At 51.2% G+C, this 22,828-nt stretch overlaps 1 protein-coding gene across 1 annotated transcript in view; it reads right to left on the bottom strand.

Annotated features, from left to right (window-relative positions):
• The window catches only part of LOC138356005 (uncharacterized), a 121,953-nt gene that overhangs the window by 15,781 nt on the left and 83,344 nt on the right, over positions 1 to 22,828 (bottom strand). The gene's annotated exons all lie outside the window — the stretch shown is intronic.

Raw genomic sequence — 22,828 nt, 5'->3', positions numbered from 1 at the left:
TGAGGCTCAGACAGAGGTGGAGGTGGTCACAGGGTTATCTTGAGATTCTTGAGATGATTTCGGGGCTTTTTTTTTAGTGTCCCCGCGGCCCGGTCCTCGACCAGGCCTCCACCCCCAGGAAGCAGCCCGTGACAGCTGACTAACACCCAGGTACCTATTTTACTGCTAGGTAACAAGGGCATAGGGTGAAAGAAACTCTGCCCAATGTTTCTCGCCGGCGCCTGGGATCGAACCCAGGACCACAGGATCACAAGTCCAGCGTGCTGTCCGCTCGGCCGACCGGCTCCCAGGGACAGTACTGGAAATACTGAGATGGCCAAAACTTGGAAATGAAAAGATCAAATGACCAAGAATAAGATATAAACCCAAGCCAATCACTTGAGGTTCGCATTAACAGAATAACATCAGCAGCACATGCAACGCTGCCAAACACAGTGGTGGAGACACCTGAATAGGACTTCAGGACGCCAGCACCTTCAAGACGCTGTGTATTGCCTGTCTAAGACCAGCTCTAGAATATGTCGCCCCTCTCTGAAATCTTCGGAAAAAACAGAGCTTAGAGCTTTGCTGAAATGTCTCAAAACTTAGCTAAGGCAGCCATACAAAATCTATGGGGGAAACTAGATCTCATCCTGATGGTTAGAAAATGAAATGATCCCCTAGGCAGAACAGAAACGACTGGGCACATTTCCTTCCTCCCTGATGCTTGTGTTCACCTAGAGATAAATACGTACCCGTGGGGGGTACTTATTTATGCTAATAAATAGGCCAACAGTTGCCCTAGCCGCTGGGACAACCGCACTTAACCTAAGTAACGGCTTTCTGTCCCGAATATCGGGGAAACAAGACATTGAATAATGAACAGGCAAAGAGGGGGGGGGGGAGAAGAGAACAAGAACAAGGGCACTCAGGGGGGGGGCGGGGAATAGGAAGCACAGATGAACCAGAGAAACGTGAAGAAATACTCGCATGCAGATCAACTGGTGAACAGGTGGGGACGAACTTGAACCACAAGTGATAGGGACCTAATTATAACTGTACCAAAACCGTCCACATAGCTGCGCATAAAACAGGTCCAACAGCCCCCGAGGCGGGGCTCTAGAGCTAGACCTCGCTCCTCGTAGACGTAACAAGAACAGCAAACATCCAAAACATTCATTCCTGGCCAGAAAACATAACCTCAGCTTTATAGGTCCCAACTTTTTTTGTGTGTGTGGGATAAGAAATTCGTTCCCAAGGGGCCCAGGCAATAATCAATAAATCTGGTGCACGGGGAAGGGGGAATAACGGGGGATGGAAGGGGGGGAAGAGTAGGGGAGGGGGAATAGAATGAGGAAAGGAAAGAGCCAAATCGTCAGCTTTACTGGACACTTCTCCATTAATGTTCAAGTGAGCGGCCGAATGTTTCCTTACGCCAGTACCCCCTCCTCCTCCTCTTCCGTTTTCTGTGAGGCGTGAGGCTCCTTTTTTACTCTCTTAGTTAAATTGAATTTAACAAAAGTTAACGTAGAATTTAATAAAAGTGAACAGGAAATTATGACTGATAACATAAATTTATTTAACACTCACAAGTTCACACAAACACCTGACCTGACTTGAGTTCCGGGGATCGATTCCCGACGAAGGCGGAAAAACAAATGGGCAGACTTTCTTTCACCCTGATGCTTTTGTTCACCTAGCAGTAAATAGGTACCTGGGGATTAGACAGCTGCTACGGGCTGCTTCCTGTGTGTGTGTGTGTGTGTGTGTGTGTGTGTGTGTGTGTGTGTGTGTGTGTGTGTGTGTGTGTGTGTGTGTGTGTGTGTGTGTGTGTGTATACACAGCATTTGGCCTCATACAGAATACAGTTAAGGTCGTGTGTATGATCCACGTGAGGAGATAAACTACTTGAGGGCCATCAGGTCCTCTCATTAACACACGTGTAGACAAGTCCGCTTACACCTGAGGTACACCTTTACACGCCCCGGCCAGGGCAGCGACGGTTGGGCACGTTTTCCTTTCACCTAATTACGTCTGATCACCTAGCAATAAATACACATCCGGGAGTTAGGTAACTGTCGTGGGTTGCTTGTTGCATCCTGGAGATGGTCAGAAGGCTTGGGGGGGACCTCGATAGGGCTAAGTATAGGCTTCCTGTCTTCGACAATGACAGATCCTTCAGACTGTTATGGAAGAATTCCCCAACAAGACCTCTACACACACATTCCAGAACACTGTCTGAGAAAGCACAGTATCTGCGGGATTGTGGATAAGACTGATTTTAGAACACCGAGCACCCACCTACGTGAGACTAGTACCAGAGCATGCAGTGCCAGCATAGAGTCCCAACCTCATCAAATACATACGGAAGTTAGAATAAATGCAGAAGCTCGCTACAAGACTATATCTGGAACTGAGATAACTTGGGACCCAGACAAGACTAAGGAACACAAACTCACAACGTCTCAAATGAGCAGAGGTCAGAGGAGACATGATCGAGATGTACATAATATTCAGAAGCATGGGAATGTTGACAAAGACGTTTTAGGGATCAGAAGGAAGAAGATGAGAAAGCACCGTTGTATGCAGACTGAAGCACAGGAGAGCAAGGAAGCACGTAGCAGAAGAATAAGCAGCGAAGGTGAATTAGATAGGCAGTCAGAGACACAAAGATACGAAGCTTGAAAATTATATACAAGGCAAAAGGCAAGACTGTAGCGAGTTATTATCAGGAAGCGTTTGGGCAAAAGTCCCCCACAGGAAAGGTTCCAGTACAAGCTTGAGACCCGGCTGGCTTAACTAGCCCGGGCCTTGGGTGAGAGAGAGGATACCTCTCTGGAAGGACACAGAGGGTCAGACTTATGGGAATGCAGTTAAAGTGGCATGAGGTCACTAGTGGCATGCCTCAGGGAGGGATACTGACACCCATTATCATCACAAGATGGTTGTGGATGATGCAAAGTAGAGATGAAGATGCCTTTGGGAAGCTGCTGCAGCGAGATGATAAAGAGCTCCAGCAGTGGTACCCAACAACTTGGACGGTCGGGGATTGAACGCCGACCTGCATGACGCGAGACCGTCGCTCTACCGTCCGGCCCAAGTGGTTGGACCGCCCATGAGGAACATATCAACTAAATAACCAGCGCAAATTACCAAATATCTGGGGATCCTAAATGAATCTAATCACAGAAGCTTCCAAAACGGTATATATACACAACCTACGTCAGACCAGCTGGAGAATATTCAGCTCCTGCATGGTGTCCACACCTACAGCGTGCTCACATAATGCAGCTGGATGACGCCTTAAACTCGCACACTTTCTCTCTTAAATGTCAATCTTTCCTCATCCTGTACTTTACATTTATCGTGTGTTGATCTCTCTCTCTCTCTCTCTCTCTCTCTCTCTCTCTCTCTCTCTCTCTCTCTCTCTCTCTCTCTCTCTCTCTCTCTCTCTCTCTCTCTCTCTCATTTTTATTATCGATATTCGTGTTTGTAAATTAAATGAGGCGAGATATAGAACAGAGGAGAGGCCGCAGGAGGCCGCCATCTTTACGACCGTCCTCCCTCCTCGCCCTTCATTTTCTCCCAACCATTAGTTTTATAGGTGGGAGGGAAGGGAGAGGAGGGAGGGAAGGGAGAGGAGGGAGGAAAGGGAGAGGAGGGAGGGAAGGGAGAGGAGTGGAAGGTGGGGAAGTGGGGAGTAGGAGGAGGTGGGAAAGGAAGAGAGGAGAAAGGGAAGGAGGCAAGACAAATGGGAGAGGAATGATGACGGAGAGTGTCAAGATGGGAGGACAGCTGTACTCACCTAATTGTACTCACCTAATTGTACTCACCTAATTGTACTCACTTAATTGTACTCACCTAATTGTGCTTGCGGGGGTTGAGCTCTGGCTCTTTGGACCCGCCTCTCAACCGTCAATGAATTGGTGTACAGATTCCTGAACCTACTGGGCTCTATTATATCTACACTTGAAACTGTGTATGGAGTCAGCCTCCACCACATCACTGCCTAATGCATTCCACCCATTAACTACTCTGACACTGAAAAAGTTCTTTCTAACGTCCCTGTGGCTCATGTGGGTACTCAGTTTCCACCTGTGTCCCCTTGTTCGCGTACCGCCAGTATTGAATAGTTTATCCTGTGTGTGTGTGTGTGTGTGTGTGTGTGTGTGTGTGTGTGTGTGTGTGTGTGTGTGTGTGTGTGTGTGTGTGTGTGTGTGTGTGTGTGTGTGTGTGTGTGTGTGTGTGTGTGTGTGTGTGTGTGTGTGTGTGTGTGTGTGTGTGTGTGTGTGTGTACGTGTGTGTGTGTGTGTATACTTACCTATTTGTTCTCGCAGCGTCGAATCTTTTCGAGTTCCCATAAGAGTTTCTTCAGGTGAGGGGCTCCATGATGGGGCTGCATACTCTAAGATTAGTCTCACGTAGGTGGTGTACAGCGCTCCAAATGTCTCCTTATTTAAGTTCTTGAATGATGTTCTAACTTTTGCTAACACAGAGTACGCTGCTGACGTTATCTTATTTATGCGTTTCTCTGAAGGTAGATTTGATGTAACGTAGGACTCTTTCTCGAGTCGTTATAGGCAGGTAGTTCTCTTCATTGTGTACTGTCCCTTTGGTCTCCTGTCGCCTGATCCCATTTCCATCACTTTACATTTGCTTGTGTTGAACTCCAGTAGCCATTTCTCTGACATCTTTACAAATTGTTTAAGCTCTCTCGGAGGATCCAACAATCCTCATCTGCCACAACTCGTCTCATTAAGTTCGCAGACATCTCTTCAAGACTTACAATATACACAGTGAATACTTTGAACCACTAACTTAGAAATCCCATATAACTTAAAGCTGCCCGATATCAGGTGAAGACCTCACCAAACACACACATCTATCAGTCTTGTGAACGAGTTCACCTTCTACTTATGTTCACCTTCCATCACATCCAAGCCGTCATGATCTATATTGTAATTAAACCCAATTGTATATGAATCAAGTCTAATTACTTTCATACAGTAAATATAAATTACGTAATTGACCGTGTAATTAATACACCCTTACTGGACTGGTAGGATTTTTGAGTCTTATGTCTCAAACGATCAGACCCGGTGTGTTTACACAGTGCATCCTGGGGTCAGAGGTCAGGTTAAGTGGTGCTGGGTCAGAGGTCAGGTTAAGTGGTGCTAGGTCAGAGGTCAGGTGAAGTGATCCTGGATTCAGAGGTCAGAGTTCACATGTCAGTGTTACAAATCAGATCACTGTTCCAAGGATCAGAAATCAGTAGTCTGGGGAAATAAGCGATTAGATACTACAGGATATAAGGGGTCTGGAATAAAGGGCGAGAGGTCAAAGGTCATATGAGTCAGAAGAAGCTGGTGGGAAACACTGCAAGAGTGGTACTTGCACAACGATAATATAATAGTTGGGGGAAAAGTGAAGAAAATAGCAAATATAAATTGCTTCTCTCCGTGGTTGATGGATGACGATGGGATAGAAGGAGGGATAGAAGGAATAGGAGGAAGGGCAAGAAAAGAACTGAGGCGAATATCGAAAAAGTTTAGAGGGACAAGAGGGTTATATACCTGTGTGACAGATATGGAAACAATCGCCAAAGGTTCTTCAGGTTTGTACAAAATGCTCAGCCATGATAGCTGTGGGCTCGCCAGGTGTATAACCCCCCTCTCCCCCCCCCCCACACACACACCTGCAACGTGGCAAGTGTGTGTGTGTGTGTGTGCGCTCAACACCCCCACCCCCCTTGACCACCCCCAGAGCCCCTGGTCTCTATATATAACGCCAGGCTTGGCTTATACGAGCAAGTTACGGCCATATGCCTTTCCGGAAGGAAGTAAAAACCATTTTTTTAACCTCAGAGGCGAGATTCTTATATTAAACCTGGCAGGCGGGGGGGAAGGGGCTCCCCCAGCACGGGAGTATCCGCAGGGGAAACTGTTCTATCACGAGGGCGCCCCCTGACGGCATGTGGAACGGGGCGCCCCCGACGGGAGGTGGAACAGGAACTACTTTCTTGCTTCCATAAATAGGAACCAATTTCTTGATTCCATAAATAGGAACTACTTTCTTGCTTCTATAAATAGGAACTACTTTCTAGCTTCTATAAATAGGAACTACTTTCTTGCTTCTATAAATAGGAACTACTTTCTTGATTCCATAAATAGGAACTACTTTCTTGCTTCCATAAATAGGAACTACTTTCTAGCTTCTATATACATAAAGGACTCTCTAATTTCCATATACACAGGAACGACAGTCAAGTTTCTATACACATAGGATATACTCTATAATTCCTAAATATACAGAAAGTATTCTCTAACTACTTTCTAAACTCATCAACTGACCCACAAGAAACACACTTAACAGCTTTCCTAAGAAACTACAGTCCACTTGTCCACGAGAAAAGTACTACCACTACTCGTAAAAGTAGTTCAAATAGTAATAGATAACTATGATGGGAAGCACTATGTGCGGAGGGGCAGGCGCCGTACGCGCGCGTACTCTCATCTCCCCTGGTCCAGAAATACACCTGGAATGTTCAGGGCATCATATCTTTTATGGAAAAATCAGGAGACGCTTAAAAATATATATATTACCAACCGTGAAGCCCCCCCCCCTCTCATGGGGGAGGGGGGGGGGCGGGTGTAGAGGGGGGGGTGTACTGCCACCCACGTCCCTTATGGGGGGGGGGGGGTGTACTTGCCACCCTAATAGGGACTTCCTCACCCTGGGGACTCCCTCACCCTGGGGACTTCCTCACCCTGGGGACTTCCTCACCCTGGGGACTTCCTCACCCTGGGGACTTCCTCACCCTGGGGACTTCCTCACCCTGGGGATTCCCTCACCCTGGGGACTTCCTCACCCTGGGGACTTCCTCACCCTGGGGACTTCCTCACCCTGGGGACTTCCTCACCCTGGGGACTTCCTCACCCTGGGGACTCCCTCACCCTGGGGACTTCCTCACCCTGGGGACTTCCTCACCCTGGGGACTTCCTCACCCTGGGGACTCCCTCACCCTGGGGACTTCCTCACCCTGGGGACTTCCTCACCCTGGGGACTCCCTCACCCTGGGGACTTCCTTACCCTGGGGACTTCCTCACCCTGGGGACTTCCTCACCCTGGGGACTTCCTCACCCTGGGGACTCCCTCACCCTGGGGACTTCCTCACCCTGGGGACTCCCTCACCCTGGGGACTCCCTCACCCTGGGGACTTCCTCACCCTGGGGACTCCCTCACCCTGGGGACTTCCTCACCCTGGGGACTCCCTCACCCTGGGGACTCCCTCACCCTGGGGACTTCCTCACCCTGGGGACTTCCTCACCCTGGGGACTCCCTCACCCTGGGGACTCCCTCACCCTGGGGACTCCCTCACCCTGGGGACTCCCTCACCCTGGGGACTCCCTCACCCTGGGGACTCCCTCACCCTGGGGACTTCCTCACCCTGGGGACTCCCTCACCCTGGGGACTCCCTCACCCTGGGGACTCCCTCACCCTGGGGACTCCCTCACCCTGGGGACTTCCTCACCCTGGGGACTCCCTCACCCTGGGGAAAAGCCGCCAAAAGCTGTAATTGGTGAGGAACTGCGTCGGCAAATAAAAGAAAGTTGGCAATTAGGCGAACCGTCGAGGTGAATACTGTGGGAGATGTTACTGTGGGAGGTGTTACTGTGGGAGATGTTACTGTGGGAGGTGTTGCTGTGGGAGGTGTTACTGTAGGAGGTGTTGCTGTGGGAGGTGTTACTGTGGGAGGTGTTACTGTGGGAGATGTTACTGTGGGAGATGTTACTGTGGGAGGTGTTACTGTGGGAGGTGTTGCTGTGGGAGGTGTTACTGTAGGAGGTGTTGCTGTGGGAGGTGTTACTGTGGGAGGTGTTACTGTGGGAGGTGTTACTGTAGGAGGTGTTGCTGTGGGAGGTGTTACTGTGGGAGGTGTTACTGTAGGTGTTGCTGTGGGAGGTGTTACTGTGGGAGGTGTTACTGTAGGAGGTGTTGCTGTGGGAGATGTTACTGTGGGAGGTGTTACTGTAGGTGTTGCTGTGGGAGATGTTACTGTGGGAGATGTTACTGTGGGAGGTGTTACTGTGGGAGGTGTTACTGTGGGAGATGTTACTGTGGGAGATGTTACTGTGGGAGGTGTTGCTGTGGGAGGTGTTACTGTGGGAGGTGTTACTGTGGGAGATGTTACTGTGGGAGGTGTTACTGTGGGAGGTGTTGCTGTGGGAGGTGTTACTGTGGGAGGCGTTACTGTAGGAGGTGTTGCTGTGGGAGATGTTACTGTGGGAGATGTTACTGTGGGAGATGCTACTGTGGGGGATGTTACTGTGGGAGGCGTTACTGTGGGAGGTGTTGCTGTGGGAGATGTTACTGTGGGAGATGTTACTGTGGGAGGCGTTACTGTGGGAACTGTGTTCAACTAACTAAGTTGAACATCTAAGTTCAGGACCCAGGTGTCTAAGTTAAGAATAAGGAGCATCAAGAACAGGAGGAAGTCAGGCGCCATCTTGAGACTTCACCAGAACATGTCATTCCCAGTCTGAGGTCCCTGTCGACATTCTTACATTTTAGCGGAGCTTAATTCTCTTTTCCTGAGGGACGGAGGTGGTGTGAAGGAAGGGGGGGAGAGGGGGTGTTAGGGGTGATGGATGGGTGGGGGGCTGGTGTGGGCGGGGTGAGGGGCTGGTGTGGGCGGGGTGAGGGGGCTGGTGTGGGCGGGGTGAGGGGCTGGTGTGGGCGGGGTGAGGGGGCTGGTGTGGGCGGGGTGAGGGGCTGTTGTGGGCGGGGTGAGGGGCTGGTGTGGGCGGGGTGAGGGGGCTGGTGTGGGCGGGGTGAGGGGGCTGGTGTGGGCGGGGTGAGGAGCTGTTTCGGGATTTAGAGGAATAGCCAAATATATATCAGAAAACAGAAGATGATAATATGGATGACATTACATTGTAATCCAATGATAAATCCCCTCAGTAGTCTGGTTGCAAGTCAACCGCTGGAAGTACCACGTTCAATCCCCGACCGTCCACAAGTGGTTGGGGCACCATTCCCTCCCTCCGTCCCATCCCAAAGCCTTATCCTGACCCCTTTCAAGTGCTATATAGTCGCAATGACCTGGTTCTTTCCCCTGATACTTCCCCTCCCTTCTCCCTCTGAACCCAGGGAGCCGTAACCCGTAGCTCGTCTCTTTGGAAGTTGATAAGCATCAATTTCCCCATTGAACACCCTGTCCCTGATCAACAGAGCTGTTAACTCATGCGTCAGACTGCGAGCAGCGTTGTCTAACAGCCTGGTTGACTATTGGGAAGTTGTGTAATCTCCGCAACCTGTTCCTAGTTAATCTCCTACACTTTGATGGTTCATCTCGCCAGTCAGTGTCATCTTCCCGTGTTGACACAAGTCGTCTTTGTTCGTACTGTCTCGCTGCTTCCCACAATGTGCTCAATTGCTGGCTCCATCTTGTATATCGGGACTACGCTTGCCGTCTTCCAAATTTTTGGCAGTTCACCTGTTACCAGTGATTTGTTATACACCAGGAAGAGGGGTAGGCACAGTGCTCCTTCCTTTAGTATCCATGCGATATTCCATCCGGGTCTATAGCCTTTGTCACATCCAACTCTAGCAAAAGTTTCCTTACATCCTCCACTGGTAATCTCAAATTCCTCTAGTGGTGCCTGGTTAACTTTTCCTCCTCTTATCTCTGGAACTTCTCCTTGCTCTACTGTGAAGACTTCCTGGAATTTCTTATTGAGTTTCTCACACACTTCTTTGTCGTTTATAGTGAATCTGTCTGTCCCTATCCTCAGTTTCATTACCTGTTCCTTCACTGTTGTCTTTCTCCTGATGTGGCTGTGTAGCAATTTGGATTGAGTCTTAGCCTTGCTTGCTATGTTGTTTTCATACTGCCCTCCTGCCTCTGTGTGTGTATGAGTGTGAGTGAGTGTGTGTGTGTGTGTGTGTGTGTGTGTGTGTGTGTGTGTGTGTGTGTGTGTGTGTGTGTGTGTGTGTGTGTGTGTGTGTGTGTGTTGGTGTTAACAAACCGACACTACATTGTTTGACGAATATATCAAATACAAATCAACCAAAATTAATGCAGTTAAGTGTAATGCTTATTAGGGGTCAAAGTCCGGACCCAATTAGATTTAGCGAGTTCAGCTTGCACGCAACTGGCTAATTTGCATAATTATGTAAAGTCTCCTGGCAGAACTCATCTCATTTTTAGGCTCTCAACTGTACCCCCTTCTAAGCTTCCACCGCCCCCCCCCCTGCACTACTGTAGCCGTCGCTACAGCAATACTGTATTGTTAATATGTGTAGACATAAGTGATAACCACCACCACCACCACCACCACCACAACTACCACCACCACCACAACTACCACCACCACTTCCACCACCTTTATTCTCCATGAAGACGTCTGAAGCACTTCACTTCCTAGGAACCAGTCTTCGACACCTGGGATATGTTTTCTCCCTTCCCCCCCGCCACTCTCCCAGACACCTGTCCTCCACCACTCTCCCAGACACCTGTCCTCCACCACTCTCCCAGACACCTGTCCTCCACCACTCTCCCAGGCACCTGTCCTCCACCACTCTCCCAGACACCTGTCCTCCACCACTCTCCCAGGCACCTGTCCTCCACCACTCTCCCAGACACCTGTCCTCCACCACTCTCCCAGACACCTGTCCTCCACCACTCTCCCAGACACCTGTCCTCCACCACTCTCCCAGACACCTGTCCTCCACCACTCTCCCAGACACCTGTCCTCCACCACTCTCCCAGACACCTGTCCACCACCACTCTCCCAGACACCTGTCCTCCACCACTCTCCCAGACACCTGTCCTCCACCACACTCCCAGACACCTGTCCACCACCACTCTCCCAGACACCTGTCTTCCACCACTCTCCCAGGCACCTGTCCTCCACCACCACTCTCCCAGACACCTGTCCTCCACCACTCTCCCAGGAGAGCACACAGCATGGGAGGGAGGCACGATACCCACCAAGCGCCCTCCTCCAATAGTGTATCCCATATTACGCGGCGATCTGATCTCCCGAGATAATCTCGGAATGGCGCAGTGATGGCATCTGTGTTTTACGAGCCTGCTGGGGTCATTACCCACGACCCGGCACGCCTGCTGGGACCCCCTGCATATTTCCTGGGACCCCTGCATGCTTGCTGGGACCCCTGCATGCTTGCTGGGACCCCAGCACGCCTCCTGGGACCCCAGCACGCCTCCTGGGACCCCAGCACGCCTCCTGGGACCCCAGCACGCCTTCTGGGACCCCAGCACGCCTCCTGGGACCCCAGCACGCCTCCTGGGACCCCAGCACGCCTCCTGGGACCCTGTACGCCTCCTGGGACCCCAGCACACCCCCTGGGACCCCAGCACGCCTCCTGGGACCCTGCACGCCTCCTGGGACCCCAGCACGCCTCCTGGGACCCCAGCACGCCTTCTGGGACCCCAGCACGCCTCCTGGGACCCCAGCACGCCTCCTGGGACCCCAGCACGCCGCCAGTAACTCACGCACGAAGGAGCAAGGCGGAATGACAAGGAACATCCCAACATCTTCACCCAATACTCTCAAGGCTCCTCCAATCATCCACCGTTTATGGCATTAGCATAACAGCACAGGAAATGTGGTGGCGGGAACTGGGTCATACAATAGGGGGCAGCAGACACTGGGTCATACAATAGGAAGAGCAGACACTGGGTCATACAATAGGGGGAGCAGACACTGGGTCATACAATAGGGGGAGCAGACACTGGGTCATACAATAGGGGGGCAGCAGACACTGGGTCATACAATAGAGGGCAGCAGACACTGGGTCATACAACTGGTGTGTGGGGTGGTGGCGTGTGGGGGTATGAGGTGTGTGGGGTGGTGGAGTGTGTGGGTATGAGGTGTGTGGGGGTATGAGGCGTGTGGGGTGGAGGAGTGTGGGGGTATGAGGTGTGTGGGGTGGTGGTGTGTGGGGGTATGAGGTGTGTGGGGTGGTGGAGTGTGGGGGTATGAGGTGTGTGGGGTGGTGGAGTGTGTGGGTATGAGGTGTGTGGGGTGGTGGAGTGTGGGGGTATGAGGTGTGTGGGGTGGTGGAGTGTGGGGGTATGAGGTGTGTGGGGTGGGGGAGTGTGGGGGTATGAGGTGTGTGGGGTGGTGGAGTGTGTGGGTATGAGGCGTGTGGGGTGGTGGAGTGTGGGGGTATGAGGTGTGTGGGGGTATGAGGTGTGAGGAACGTTATCACAAGCAACATTGATCTCATGACCCCCCCCCCCACACACACACACACAGACACACACAAGGCGTTCATGAATACTAAGTTGTTTGCTTAAACTTGCACCTCACTCGTGGGTTCGAATCCAAATAAGAGCATATAGGAATTTGCACCGGATATATACATATATATATATATATATATATATATATATATATATATATATATATATATTATATTTACCGTCTGGCGGCCAAAAGTGGCATAATCTGAGAATTAACAAGAGCAAGATTCAGCTGAAGACCCACAACAGCTGCCTTGCTCCAGTCGTCAACGATTGGATCCTCGGAATAAATCCAAGGATCCAATCGTCTTGGAGAGATCTGGGACCATCTGAATATATTTCCCTTCCTAATTTCCTGTACCGTTGGAGATGGATGAGGAAGATGACTGCTGACTCTGGTCCCCTGACCCGTGGCTGTGTGTACCTTTGTAAACCCGTAAACCCTGTGTGAACCTTTGTAAACCCGCAAGTCTTGGCCATCTGACCTGTGTAAACCACGCTCTCTCTCCTTATCATCTTTCTTGAACCCTTCACCTTTATCTGCTTCCTCCCCCCAAGCCACCACCCTCCCCCAAGCCACCACCCTCCACCAAGCCACCACCCTCCACCAAGCCACCACCCTCCCCCAAGCCACCACCCTCCACCAAGCCACCACCCACCACCAAGCCACCACCCTCCCCCAAGCCACCACCCTCCACCAAGCCACCACCCTCCCCCAAGCCACCACCCTCCACCAAGCCACCACCCTCCACCAAGCCACCACCCTCCCCCAAGCCACCACCCTCCCCCAAGCCACCACCCTCCACCAAGCCACCACCCTCCACCAAGCCACCACCCACCACCAAGCCACCACCCTCCACCAAGCCACCACCCTCCACCAAGCCACCACCCACCACCAAGCCACCACCCTCCCCCAAGCCACCACCCTCCACCAAGCCACCACCCACCACCAAGCCACCACCCTCCACCAAGCCACCACCCTCCACCAAGCCACCACCCTCCCCCAAGCCACCACCCTCCCCCAAGCCACCACCCTCCACCAAGCCACCACCCTCCACCAAGCCACCACCCACCACCAAGCCACCACCCTCCACCAAGCCACCACCCTCCACCAAGCCACCACCCACCACCAAGCCACCACCCTCCCCCAAGCCACCACCCTCCACCAAGCCACCACCCACCACCAAGCCACCACCCTCCCCCAAGCCACCACCCTCCACCAAGCCACCACCCTCCACCAAGCCACCACCCTCCACCAAGCCACCACCCTCCACCAAGCCACCACCCTCCCCCAAGCCACCACCCTCCACCAAGCCACCACCCTCCACCAAGCCACCACCCTCCCCCAAGCCACCACCCTCCCCCAAGCCACCACCCTCCACCAAGCCACCACCCTCCCCCAAGCCACCACCCTCCACCAAGCCACCACCCACCACCAAGCCACCACCCTCCACCAAGCCACCACCCACCACCAAGCCACCACCCTCCCCCAAGCCACCACCCTCCACCAAGCCACCACCCTCCACCAAGCCACCACCCTCCACCAAGCCACCACCCTCCACCAAGCCACCACCCACCACCAAGCCACCACCCACCACCAAGCCACCACCCTCCCCCAAGCCACCACCCTCCACCAAGCCCCCACCCTCCACCAAGCCACCACCCTCCACCAAGCCACCACCCTCCACCAAGCCACCACCCTCCACCAAGCCACCACCCTCCCCCAAGCCACCACCCTCCCCCAAGCCACCACCCTCCACCAAGCCACCACCCTCCACCAAGCCACCACCCACCACCAAGCCACCACCCTCCACCAAGCCACCACCCTCCACCAAGCCACCCTCCACCAAGCCACCACCCTCCACCAAGCCACCACCCTCCACCAAGCCACCACCCTCCACCAAGCCACCACCCTCCACCAAGCCACCACCCTCCACCAAGCCACCACCCTCCCCCAAGCCACCACCAAGCCACCACCCTCCACCAAGCCACCACCCTCCCCCAAGCCACCACCAAGCCACCACCCTCCTTGACGACAGTTTTACGGAAATTTATAACCTTATTTGTGACGTTGACTTGTTGAGGATTTCCCGTCAAGTTCCGCATCTGTCTGTCGCATTTCACTCCATCAGCCTATCTATCTGTCTGTCTGTTTCGTTGTCTGTCTCTCACAACAATGAACATATCTTCAGCCATTCAAATCTTGGTCCGTGATAACAGTTAACAGATCAACAATCATATTATGAAAAAAACAATTAAATATCACAATTACAAATGGGGCGACAGTGATACAGGTATTAAAATCTTTGCATAAAAATGGGGGGCTTTCAACACTTCCGGAATGGAAATGATGCAATTTCCTGAGCAGGCGAGATGCTGTTTGCTGTTGCGACCGTTGTGAAAACTGTGGCATTTTTAGGCTGAGATGATTTCATATAAAATATGCGGCCAGGAAACATAATTGTTGGAGAAGAAAATGCAACGCGGAATTCCATTTACGAGTGAAGACTCAAAAGCTGGTGTAGGTGTGTGAGGAGTGACAGGTGTGTGTGTGTGTGGGAGGAGTGACAGGTGTGTGTGTGGGACGAGTGACAGGTGTGTGTGTGTGTGTGTGTGACAGGTGTGTGTGTGGGACGAGTGACAGGTGTGTGTGTGTGTGACAGGTGTGTGTGTGTTGTTTAATATTTGGTATATTTCCTTCTCTTCTCCATCTACTACTCTGTCAGTCCATTTTGTACAGCAAAATAATACAAATAATAATAATATCATCCACACTTCACTGGACATAAACAATTAATTCACCTGGGCTCTAGGTGACTCGAACTGCGAACCCAAGCGTGTAAGGCTCTATTGACTGGGCTATTGAGAAGTCTTAATAAGAAAAAATTTCAGAAGCAACAACTGCTTCATGAGTCGTGGAATTAGTGATCGCTAAATGCCTCTGAGCTTCAGTAGTAGTCAGGGGAAAGTCGAAAATTCCAGTTGGGCAGCAGTTAGTTGTTTCTGGGATCTTTTCTTATTAAAACCACTTAATAGCCCAGTCAATATAGAGCCTCGGCCCCACACGCGTGACTCGAATCCCCGGGGTTCGAGTCGCCTAGAGTCCACGTAAATAAATAATAATAATAATAATAATAATAATAATAATAATAATAATAATAATAATAATAATAATAGTTCCCAGCGCAGCAGAAAAATTTCACGGCTCTTCTGCTGCGTCTCCGGCTTCCTGACTCGATTTTCAAACCATTTTAACCCAGTTCGAAGCCCACATCACTCAATATTTCGTGTCTATTTTACTCACTTCACTGTGAGGTAAAATATTTTGGTGTTGGGATGGGTCTAGTGAGTTTCCAGCTACGGTGCGTGGGTCAGCAGCTGAGGCTGCCACATATCAGATGAGGTTCAGTTAGGGTGTCAGACAGTGTAAGCAGCTGACGCAGCTGACGCAGCTGACGCAGGTCAGTCCACACACACCAGAGCGCCTCACCCACCGCGCGGGATCATGCCCACACACGTACAGAAAACATTTACCTTTTAGAGAGAAACTGAGTCCTCTCGGAGCCGCGAAACCCTCCCTCCTCCTTACCTGAAACACAAGACAAAATAGATATGTATCAATAAGTCTAACAAACGTCACTAATACGTCACGTAAAAGCGTCAAGTCCGACGTAGTGGACTTACCTGGCACAGGAGCGGGGCTTACAAGGTTGTTGTTATTGTTTTAGATTTAGCTACTCAGAACGAAATGTCCATGTAGCACGGGGTATGGTGATCCCGTAAAGACTTACAAGGAGAAATCTAAACATGTATAACCGTGAGGACACCTCACTCTACGAGTCACCTAACCCCCTTTTAATCGTAGGAAGCGGTGAAGGACAGAGTGTTGATCTAGTTGATCTAGTTGTCCGCTAGATCTTCCATCTTCCCTCCGGGTCAACGGAGGACCATCAAACAACTGTATGCTCCAAGTCGAACTCATCTGATGTTGACTACTGGTGTCAGCTCCCGAGTGAACACAGCCTCAAGCGGATGAAGCGTCTTACGATCGTCGGCGCATTTGATTATTGTCGTATATTAATGACAAACGAAAACAAAATCACATTAAAACAACAAATACTTTCAAAAGTGTGGCATAGCAGTAGAGTTAAGCCACACCTTTATGAGCACAGCTATGAAAGAGCACACACAGGTGAGTACCTGCTTGAGGAGTGCACTTACACACACACACACACACACACACACACACACACACACACACACACACACACACACACACACACAAAACCACCACAACACAAAGACAATCCACCCCCATAACTCCCCACCAACCATTCCAACCTGCTCAGGACCCCTCCCCCCCCCCCACCCCAGCATGTGTACACAGGTGGCACCCTTGGGCGCGGGGTTCATGCTTGTCCGCCGTGTATCGGTGCCAACGAATGCCTGCGTACATATGTATGACCCGATACACACTGCATGTACGTGCTTGTGAACGCAGAATGTGATTTATTCTTGATGATGGAATTCTAAAAGTGGATTCTGGCGCTTTGGGCAGCTTATGTGTGTTGTGTATGTGTGTGTTGTGTATGTGTGTGTTGTGTATGTGTTGTGTGTGTGTGTACGACCTCAACCTGTGGCCCATCTAACCACAAGGACGATGATGCTTTACCAGATACTTCATCAACTTTACCAGATACTTCATCAACTTTATCAGATACTTCATCAACTTTATCAGATACTTCATCAACTTTATCAGATACTTCATCAACTTTATCAGATACTCCATCAACGTTATCAGATACTTCATCAACTTTATCAGATACTTCATCAACTTTATCAGATACTTCATCAACTTTATCAGATACTTCATCAACTTTATCAGATACTTCATCAACTTTATCAGATACTTCACCACGTTTACTAGATACTCCATTACCTGTACCTGGGGGTAAGGGAGTATCTGATAAAGTTGATGAAGTATCTGATAAAGTTGATGAAGTATCTGGTTAAGCATCATCTTCCCTGTGCGTGTATGTGGGAGGGAAAACCTAGGAGGAAAGACAGTCAGGAAAAGAGAAATCACATCAAAGATATAGAAAGGGGAAAACAAAATGTACGAGCGAGAAAAATAACCTGAGGTTTGAAAGACAGAGACAAGTTGCTAAAACGAAAAGGAGGAAAGGAGGGGAAGAAATACGGAGGATAAAGAACACAATAAATTGGAAGACAACGGTCACTGTGTACAACTGTGTAGTGTATCCTGTAATGTTGAACATTTGCTTCAGTGTGTTAAACAACACCCCCATAACACCCCACAACACCCCACAACACCCCACAACACCCCCATAACACCCCACAACACCCCACAACACCCCACAACACCCCATAACACCCCACAACACCCCACAACACCCCATAACACCCCACAACACCCCACAACACCCCATAACACCCCACAACACCCCACAACACCCCACAACACCCCACAACACCCCACAACACCCCACAACACCCCATAACACCCCACAACACCCCACAACACCCCACAACACCCCATAACACCCCACAACACCCCACAACACCCCATAACACCCCACAACACCCCACAACACCCCATAACACCCCACAACACCCCATAACACCCCACAACACCCCATAACACCCCACAACACCCCATAACACCCCATAACACCCCACAACACCCCATAACACCCCACAACACCCCACAACACCCCATAACACCCCACAACACCCCACAACACCCCATAACACCCCACAACACCCCATAACACCCCATAACACCCCACAACACCCCATAACACCCCATAACACCCCACAACACCACACAACACCCCACAACACCCCATAACACCCCACAACACCCCATAACACCCCATAACACCCCACAACACCCCATAACACCCCATAACACCCCACAACACCACACAACACCCCACAACACCCCATAACACCCCACAACACCCCATAACACCCCATAACACCCCACAACACCCCATAACACCCCACAACACCCCATAACACCCCATAACACCCCACAACACCACACAACACCCCACAACACCCCATAACACCACACAACACCCCATAACACCCCATAACACCCCACAACACCCCATAACACCCCACAACACCCCATAACACCCCATAACACCCCACAACACCCCATAACACCCCACAACACCCCATAACACCCCATAACACCCCACAACACCCCATAACACCCCACAACACCCCATAACACCCCACAACACCCCATAACACCACATAACACCCCACAACACCCCATAACACCCCACAACACCCCATAACACCCCATAACACCCCACAACACCCCATAACACCCCACAACACCCCATAACACCCCACAACACCCCATAACACCCCATAACACCCCACAACACCCCATAACACCCCACAACACCCCATAACACCCCACAACACCCCATAACACCACATAACACCCCACAACACCCCATAACACCCCACAACACCCCATAACACCCCATAACACCCCATAACACCCCATAACACCCCACAAAACCCCATAACACCCCACAACACCCCATAACACCACATAACACCCCACAACACCCCATAACACCCCACAACACCCCATAACACCCCATAACACAAACAAGGACCGCTGGAAGGATTTCTCTCAATCCCAAATTGAATTCCGAGAAACCGACGGTGACTATATTCAGCTTTCCCATACGACCTGCACCGGCGATTACTGCTGTGTCAGGGGATTACTGCTGTGTCCGGGATTACTGCTGTGTCCGGGATTACTGCTGTGTCCGGGGATTAATGCTGTGTCCGGGGATTACTGCTGTGTCCGGGGATTACCGTTGTGTCCAGGGATTAATGCTGTGTCCGGGGATTCTTGCTGTGTCCAGGGATTACTGCTGTGTCCGGGGATTAATGCTGTGTCCGGGGATTATCGTTGTGTCCAGGGATTAATGCTGTGTCCGGGGATTCTTGCTGTGTCCAGGGATTACTGCTGTGTCAGGGGATTACTGCTGTGTCAGGGGATTACTGCTGTGTCCAGGGATTACTGCTGTGTCCGGGGATTACTGCTGTGTCCGGGGATTACCGTTGTGTCCGGGGATTACTGCTGTGTCCGGGGATTACCGTTGTGTCCAGGGATTAATGCTGTGTCCAGGGATTATTGCTGTGTCCAGGGATTATTGCTGTGTCCAGGGATTATTGCTGTGTCCAGGGATTACTGCTGTGTCCTGAGATTACTGCTGTGTCCGGGGATTACTGCTGTGTCCTGAGATTACTGCTGTGTCCAGGGATTACTGCTGTGTTCGGGGATTATTATCGCCCCCCCCCCCCCCCCCACCACCACACTAGATTCCGCTTTGAAAGCAGCACAAATTTCCTGAACAGATCAAAGGGACGAAGAATTTTTTTTCTTCCGCATATAATTTTCCATTGCTAGATTTTTGTCACCGTCGGCTCTTCCTCTTCCGCCCCCCCCCCAACTCCTCCTCCTCCTCAATAAAAGAGCACTGAAGGCTCCGTAGAACATTGCTTGCAACAACAGTATTGTAAATCATTTGTTCTGACTGCGATGAAATCTGAGTGAGAAATCACTAAGCTGGTATTAAGGTCGATCAACATTAACTATATTATCAAAGCTTTGTGGAGTGATTACACGACCTGCGTGACCTTTGACCCACAGGTGTCGTTGAGGGGGCGAGCCAGTGACCACAGGTCAAGCCCCAGGTCATCTGAGGTCATCTAAGGTCATCTGAATACCCTGTGTGACCTGAGGCGGGTCATTGAGAAATGTATTGACTGAAGGAGCGTCGTGGTGGATTACCACCGTCCTTGGAGAATAGAGAATGGGGCATAGTGACCAGGTCGAAGAGCAGGATAGGCTATCTTGAGATGATTACGTGGCTTATCGTCCCCACGGTGCGGTCCTCGACCAGGGGCTGGTGGCATCTGGCTTCCTGTTGACGGATATGTGGATGGTTCTATGCATCCATCGCCAATCCTTACACCTCTGCCAAGTGGCTTAGATTTACCGTATTCGGAACAGGACGAGTCCCTCCCTTGACGGACCTTGCGGCACTCCTCTCCTTACCTCTGATGTCTCCTCCTCTCACAGTGTAAACACAACAGTCTGCAGTCTTCCTTGATTATGTCAGCACTGTCAGGCGAGGCAATTAGTCTTAGCAATTCAGTCAGTCATTCCCAGTCAGTCAGTCTACCAGACTGTCACTCACTGCCTCCGTTTCTGACTCTCCACAGATCTGTTATGATCTAAGTTCTCTCAGTGTCTCCCCCCGGGTACTGGGGGGGGGGGCAGACACCCCCGGGTACAAGGGGGGGGGGCAGACACCCCCGGGTACTAGGGGGGGCAGACACCCCCGGGCACTGAGGGACAGTGACCCCCGGGTACTGGGGGGCACTGACCCCCGGAGGACGGGAAGCAATCTAAGATTCTCATATTTTATGTCCAACACCGAATTTACATTTAATGAAAATGGTGCTGAGACAATGGCAACCTGAGCCTTAATGAGCGGCGATTTAAGGGTGACTTTCGCCTGGCCCGGTGACAGTTCCTATGATACCTACGTGCTTCAAAAACCTCCCTAGTGAAGACGGGTCATAAGGGTGACTTTTGGAGCCTTAACGAGCCACAACAACACATATGAGCTATTCTACCATATATTAGAGGCGTCTTGAGTGTAGAGGTGAATTATGGACCATATAGCACAGGGCTGTAAGGGTGCCATTAGCCTCTTCACGAGCCAATACTGGGTGATTGCCGGAACGATCTCTTGGTCGTCTTAACGAGCACTCGAAGGGGTAATTCAGGAGACGCGGGGTCAATACGGATTAAGTAGTTAGTGACCATTCAAATAAATGAATGAAATACGGCAAGAAATATCCAGTTTTAGAGACTTCAGTTGTAAAGAAAGTGAGTTGGTACACTTTGTGTGTGTAATTACCTAAGTGTAATTACCTAAGTGTAGTTACAGGATGAGAGCTACGCTCGTGGTGTCCCGTCTTCCCAGCACTCTTTGTCATATAACGCTTTGAAACTACTGACGGTCTTGGCCTCCACCACCTTCTCACTTAACTTGTTCCAACCGTCTACCACTCTGTTTGCGAAGGTGAATTTTCTTATATTTCTTCGGCATCTGTGTTTTGCTAGTTTAAATCTATGACCTCTTGTTCTTGAAGTTCCAGGTCTCAGGAAATCTTCCCTGTCGATTTTATCAATTCCTGTTACTATTTTGTATGTAGTGATCATATCACCTCTTTTTCTTCTGTCTTCTAGTTTTGGCATGTTTAATGCTTCCAACCTCTCCTCGTAGCTCTTGCCCTTCAGTTCTGGGAGCCACTTCGTAGCATGTCTTTGCACCTTTTCCAGTTTGTTGATGTGCTTCTTAAGATATGGGCACCACACAACAGCTGCATATTCTAGCTTTGTGTGTGTGTGTGTGTGTGTGTGTGTGTGTGTGTGTGTGTGTGTGTGAGAGAGAGAGAGAGAGAGAGAGAGAGAGAGAGAGAGAGAGAGAGAGAGAGAGAGAGAGAGAGAGAGAGAGAGAGAGAGAGAGAGAGAGAGAGAGCAACACATGAAGGACTGTAACACAAGGGCCGGGGCTGGTGAGAGAAGGTTATTAATCATTTAGAAGCTCACTTCCTATTGTCCTTCCTTATCTTGTGTTAGATCCTCACCCACCACCAACACTGTCGCCCCCATCACCCACCACCAACACTGTCGCCCCCATCACCCACCACCAACACTGTCACCCCCATCACCCACCACCAACACTGTCACCCCCATCACCCACCACCAACACTGTCACCCCCATCACCCACCACCAACACTGTCACCCCCATCACCCACCACCAACACTGTCACCCCTATCACCCACCACCAACACTGTCGCCCCCATCACCCACCACCAACACTGTCGCCCCCATCACCCACCACCAACACTGTCGCCCCCATCACCCACCACCAACATTGTCACCCCCATCACCCACCACCAACACTGTCGCCCCCATCACCCACCACCAACACTGACGCCCCCATCACCCACCACCAACACTGTCGCCCCCATCACCCACCACCAACACTGTCACCCCCATCACCCACCACCAACACTGTCGCCCCCATCACCCACCACCAACACTGTCACCCCCATCACCCACCACCAACACTGTCGCCCCCATCACCCACCACCAACACTGTCACCCCCATCACCCACCACCAACACTGTCGCCCCCATCACCCACCACCAACACTGACGCCCCCATCACCCACCACCAACACTGTCGCCCCCATCACCCACCACCAACACTGTCGCCCCCATCACCCACCACCAACACTGACGCCCCCATCACCCACCACCAACACTGTCGCCCCCATCACCCACCACCAACACTGACGCCCCCATCACCCACCACCAACACTGTCGCCCCCATCACCCACCACCAACACTGTCACCCCCATCACCCACCACCAACACTGTCGCCCCCATCACCCACCACCAACACTGACGCCCCCATCACCCACCACCAACACTG

The sequence above is a fragment of the Procambarus clarkii genome, chromosome 70 (genome assembly GCF_040958095.1).
Source record: "Procambarus clarkii isolate CNS0578487 chromosome 70, FALCON_Pclarkii_2.0, whole genome shotgun sequence".
Taxonomy (NCBI): domain Eukaryota; kingdom Metazoa; phylum Arthropoda; class Malacostraca; order Decapoda; family Cambaridae; genus Procambarus; species Procambarus clarkii.
This window is presented reverse-complemented; position numbering and strand designations above follow the sequence as displayed.